Raw genomic sequence first — 6,000 nt, 5'->3', positions numbered from 1 at the left:
ACAGACCTACGTCTGTGCAGGGGTTCTAGGTTATCTCCATGAATGGTTCTTTGTTGGAGTATCAGTCTCAGAAAAGAGCCCTGTGTCCAGATGTTTTGGTTCTGTTGCTCTCCTTGTGGAGCTCCTGTCCCCTACAGAACTTTCTGTCTCTCCCTTCTTTCATAAGATTCCCTGCACTCTGCCCAAAGTTTGGCTATGAGTCCCAGCATCTGCTTTAATACCCTGCTGGGTAGAGTCTTTCAGAGGCCCTCTGTGATAGGCTCCTGTCCTGTTGCCTGTTTGCCCCCTCTTTCAATGTCCATCCTGTTTGCCTTTCTGAGTGAGGATTGATCATCTTACCCAGGGTCCTCCTTCCTGCTTAGCTTCTTTAGGTGTACAGATTATAGTATGCTTATCCCATATTATATGTTTAATATCCACTTATAAGTGAGTATGAATCACGTGTGTCTTTCTGCTTCTAGGATAGCTCACTTAGGGTAATCTTTTCTAGTTCACACCATTTGCCTGCAAATTTCATGATTTCCTTGTTTTTAATTGCTGAGCAGTATTCCATTGTGTAAATGTACTACAATTTCTGTATCCATTCCTCGGTTGATATTTGATTTTTGGCAAAGAAGCCAAAACCATACAGTGGAAAAAAGACAGCGTCTTCAACAAATGGTGCTGATATAACTGATATCTACATGTAGAAAAATGCAAATAGATCCATATTTATCACCCTGCACAAAACTAAAGTCCAGGTGGATCAAAGACCTCAATATAGAACCAGACATACTAAATCTGTTAGAAGAAAAAGTGGGGAAGAGCCTTGAACTCACTGGCATAGGCGACAACTTCCTGAACAGAACACCAACAGCACAGGTTCTAAGATCAACAATCAATAAATGAGACCTCATGAAACTGAAAAGTTTTCAGAACAAAATGACAGCCTACAGATTGGGAAAGGATCTTCAACCCTATATCTGTCAGAGGGCTAATACCCAGAATATATAAAGAATTCAAGAAGTTAAACAGCAACAAATCAAGTAATCCAATTAAAAAATGGGATACAGAGCTAAACAGAGAATTCTCTGTAGAGGAATATAGAATGGCAGAGAAACACTTAAAGAAATGCTCAACATCCTTAGCCATCAGGGAGATGCAGATCAAAACAACCCTGAGATTTCACCTTTCACCCATCAGAATGGCTAAGATAAAAAATTCAAGTGACAACACATGCTGGAAAGGATGTGGAGAAAGGGGAATGTAAACTTGTACAACCACTTTCAGATTTCTTTTCAGTTTGCTACCTGAAGTTGAATGTCACAGTTACGAACAGAGCTGTTTTCTTCTGGATTATATGGTCCATGAAGAGAAGCACAGGTGATTATTATTTTTGTTTCCTTTAGCTACTGTGTTTTCTTTGCTCTGGGCTCCTCCTTGAGTTTTTATTTTTGACCTTTTTTGAAGTTTAAATATTATATGCCTAATTGTGGTGGTTTTTCGTTTTGTATTGCCAGTTGAATAACATGGGCTTTGCTGCTCTTGAATCTGTAGTTTAGTATAGGGAATTAATCTGGAAACTCAGTTGTTTCTTTGGATTGCTCCTGCTCCCTCTACTCTCCTTTTCCTCTGGTATTCTTCAAACATTGGTTTTATCTTTCATTGTTGCCTCACTGATCTTGATCTTTTATTTTAATAATTTTCCTGCTTGTCTTTTAGCTTTAATTTTTTTTTTGTTGTTGTTCTATCTCAGGCTCAGAGGTTTTGTCCTCTGCTAGTCTGCTAATAAGCCCATCAAAGGCATTCTTGTTTGTTCTAATGTTTTTGATCTCTGGCAATTCTTTTTTGTTATTTCTTAGAAGAATATTTTTCTATATGTTTGTGTTCATGTGTGTTACCTGCTTTTCAGTTAAAGCTCTTCTCACAGCAGTCATAGGTTTAAAATGTTTCTGGCTTTCCAAAGTAAGGGGAACAAGGACTATTTCTAACAGGATCTCAAGGGCAGGCTCTTTGACCTCCCCCCCTCCAGGGGAGGAGCAGTCCTGTTAGGCCACAGAGGAGGACTTTGCAGCCAGCCCTGAAGATACCTGATAAAACAGGGTCAAATGAAAGGGGAGGAGGTCCTCCCCTATCAGTGTACTTGGAAAGGGGCAGGGAGGAGACTAGGGAGGGAGTGTGGGGTTGGGGAGGGAATGAGGGAGCGGGATACAGCTGGGACACAGAGTTAACAAAATGTAACTAAAAAGAAAAATAAAATTAAAAAATAGAGAAAAAAATGTTTCTGGCCAACATTTTTACTGTAGTCTGCTCTGGGTCTGCTGTTTCTTCGTTTTCTTTGAACTGTATTGTTGCCATTTACCATGCCTTGTAATTTGCTGTTGTATCATGTTAGAAGATTTCCTTAATTTTTAAGGTAGCATAAAATTACTGTAGTTACTTATCATATTCCTTCTTCAATGAATATTACCATTATCCTTATGTCTTGGTTGTTGAAATAGCTCTGTGATTCTCATGTAAGTTCTTTTGCATATAAGTTCGTCTCCTAGTCTTTATTTTGAGGAACCGGAATGCTGTTGTCCTTAGTGGGGAAGTTTTGCCTTCTCACTAATAACACCCAAGATTGCACTTTATTTACTTTCTTGCCAATACTTTTTGTTTTGGTTCTTCTTGATAAGTGATGCTCCTAGTGGGTATGAGATGCTGCCTCTTCATGGCTTGGGTTTATATTTCCACAATGGTTGGTTAATTGGTTATTTTGTCTCATTACTGTGGCATAGTGCTTGGTATGAATCATTTAACACGAAATTATTCGCCTTTGCTCTTAGTTTTAGAGTTTTCTTTCCATCATAGTAGGGATGATGTGGAGGAACAGAGATTTTCACAACATGGTGTGCAGGAAAGTACAAAAAGAAAGTACAGGAAGAGACTGGAGTTAGGATACTTAGCATCTAAGAATATGCCTCAGTGACAGTCAGGCCCCGATTCTTCTCCTTTACCTCTATCACATAATGACTTGATCCTGGCATAAATCCATTTATTAGGGAAGAACTCTCAGGATCTAATCCTCTTTGGAAATACCACCAAATAGACTCCTAGATGTTTGCTGTATTGGTATTTTACTCACCTCTTAATTCAGTCAAGCTCTTGGCCAGTATTACCAAACATAAGCAATGATTTGAGCATCTTTCACATTCTTGTTTGGAGAAGTTCCTATTCAAGTCCTTTGTTCACTTTTATTGGTTTTTGTTATTGAGTCACAGGGCTTTCTTAGATTGTGGTGTTGATCCCTGTGAGATACATGAATTACAGGTATGTTCCCACCCTCTGCATTATCTTTTAATCCCATTAGTGTTTGCTCTGATGTTTAGTGGCTAATTTACCTTTCTTAATATAAAAATGTGCCAAAACATTATAATCATACTTCACACTGAAGGACATCCTTGGACTCCATGGATTCCTACAAAAAATGACCTTAGGTATGACAAAAAATAATACAATTCTGTGCAGAGTTCATAAAAGTAGCTTTTTATGATCATCTTGTGATAATTTTTCTCTTTTGAACACTACTTTCCCCCCTCTCTTTTGTTTATGACATTGGAGATGCCAAATGTCCAGATGAAGTGTCTAGAGCGGCGGACTCCTGGCTGAAACATGCAGTTGCTTTGCAGTCCTTTTCAGGATGGTATTTGGAGTCTTAATATCTTGATTTTCCCATTTCTTTGTGCGTCACCTGTCTTTAGGCATTGGACACAGAATAGACTAACGATTCCATTCCACTCTGTTGTTATGTTCGTGTTTGTTTCTTCGAAGGAATGAGGGGTTGATTCGAGATCGATCATTCAGCAGTAAGATCTAAGGAGTGGAGTAAGGCTTAGAAGTGGAAAGAGAGCAGAGGGATCAGTGTGGGCTCTAGTTCCAGGGGAGTCTGGACCCTGTGAGGCTTCCTGAGAAGGTTTGTGGAGCGAGCTATGGGAACAACAAATTGGTGGCACCTTTATCTGTCCTGAGTGAGGGCTGCCTCATTTACAGGTTGTGCTTCATGAGTGCCAAGTTATTTCTTACGGTGTTAGAAAAGCCCTCGATTTGGCAGTTGAGGTCCCCGAGGTTTTGGTCACTTTCTTCTGGATGTGTAGTGCAGATTGCTGATGAAGCCAGAATGAGAGGTGAGGCCTAGAGGGTCTGCAGCAGTGTCTTGTGTAAATGCACCGTGCTCGCTGCTGCTGCTGCTGCTGCAGTGCTTGGCTTCTAACGTGTAGCAGCAGAAGCTGCTCCAATGCCTGTGCATCTGAGTATGCCTCTAGGAAGCTCATGCTTCCACAGTAGACAGTGATGCAGGTTCCTGTTATCTTCAGAGGAAGGCAGCTGGGATATTTTGCTTTGTTTTAGCTGAAGGTCTTCATTTACAATATCTTTTTCAATCCGGGTGGTACTCCTAGGTAGATTTGATAGTTGGTTTTTACTAGATAAGACTGTTCCAGAAAAGCAAAGCAAACCTTACTTGGTTATAGAATCAGCAAATTTCAAGGTTTGGGCTTAAAGACTATTTATTCCACAAAACTTAGTGCATTTAATACTCAGCCTTTTTACAGTAATTATAAGGGCTCTGCAGCTTCCAAGTTTAAAGCTCCTTCTTTCAGTTCTAAGGTGTGTATAATGTAAACCACTAGAGGTCAGTGTTGTGTTGCTAAACAGAGATGCCTTTGGGTTTTGAGTCTTCCTTTTGAACTCTGAAGTTGTCTTGTGAGCTGGGACTTGCATTCCACAAGAGGCCTTTATTTAATAGTGTGTATAAAATGCTTCATAGGAACTCCGACATTTGACAGTTAATAGTGACGTCTTAGGTTCACAGTTCACATTAGGTAATGCCGTGGCTATGGGCACAGCCCCCCACTGCTTTCTAGTAGCTTATCCTTGAATTTTAGGGCCAGGTCACATTCTCATCCAGACTCCATTTGTCCTCTGCTGCATGCATGTAGTAAACCTGTATCTCAGTTGGACTCTGTGTGTGGTAGGTGTCTGCACTGGGGATTCCTACAGCGGCAAAGCTTTCCTTATTTTCAAATTGAGACACATTGTTTTAGTGTTTTTATGCTGATTTCACCCGAATATCCAGCAGGCTTATGATACTCACCTTAATGATTCTTCATTTATCCTGTGATTGGCATGTTCTCTGTTCTGAAGCTAGCTCTACTATTTAGCCATCAAAACCAGAATACTTTGAATTGTTCTCATTTCTTTTTCTCTCTATCATGTTTAGCATTCATATCAACAAATCAGATATCTCTGGTTGTACCTTACTTGGTTCTTATCATTGTTTTTTTGGGTTGTTACAGTGATCTATGTTGCTTTTCCTGCCTTTAGTCTAGTTTCCCACAGTTGATTACTCTCTGTACCTAGATGATTTCTCTATATTGTAAAGCAGACCTTGTAATTCTCTGTTCACATTCCGTCATTTCTCCTTTGCCTCCTCAGCATTGAAATTGCTTCACATGGTATTCAATTAGGCATTTGATACATATTTGATGGAGAACAGAAATATAGAAAGTACCATTTGAGTTATATATAAGGGACACTGCTTTCTTTTCATTCTCTCCCTCCCTCCCTCTTTCCCTCTCTCCCTCCCTTTCTCCCCTCTTTCTGTTCTTGTTCTACCTCTTTTATTAATACTTTTTAAAAGACAGGGTCTAATGTATCCTAGCCTACCCATGAACTTGCTATGGTCCTTCTATTTTCACCTTCCAAATACTGGCGTTACAGGTGTGCTGCCATGCCTGGTTACAGAAGACTTTCTATAGGAAAAACTTGTTTGAATTTTGGAGAAAATGTTGGGTTCAGTCATGTTATCGGGTAGAGATATAATGTGAGTATGCAAGTGGAAAGTCCCTCATGGTTTAGGATTTGATCCGAACCAAGTAGAAGAGGCTACTGATATTTCTTTTTTTCTTTTTTTTTAATTTATTTAATTTTATGTGCATTGGTGGGAAGGTGTCAGACCACCTGGAACTGGAGTTAAAGACA

At 39.7% G+C, this 6,000-nt stretch overlaps 1 long non-coding RNA gene across 1 annotated transcript in view; it reads left to right on the top strand.

The window, feature by feature from the left end:
• Positions 1-1,253: 1,253 nt before the first annotated feature.
• Positions 1,254-6,000, top strand: part of LOC132648722 (uncharacterized) — a 50,113-nt gene continuing 45,366 nt past the window's right edge. Inside the window, exon 1 of the long non-coding RNA XR_009587103.1 lies at positions 1,254-1,362. This is a non-coding gene — a long non-coding RNA (uncharacterized LOC132648722). The remainder of the gene's footprint in view (positions 1,363-6,000) is intronic.

The sequence above is a fragment of the Meriones unguiculatus genome, chromosome 17 (assembly GCF_030254825.1).
Source record: "Meriones unguiculatus strain TT.TT164.6M chromosome 17, Bangor_MerUng_6.1, whole genome shotgun sequence".
NCBI classification, from domain to species: domain Eukaryota; kingdom Metazoa; phylum Chordata; class Mammalia; order Rodentia; family Muridae; genus Meriones; species Meriones unguiculatus.
The sequence above is the reverse complement of the archived record's forward strand: the minus strand, read 5'-3'. Positions and strand labels throughout refer to the sequence as shown.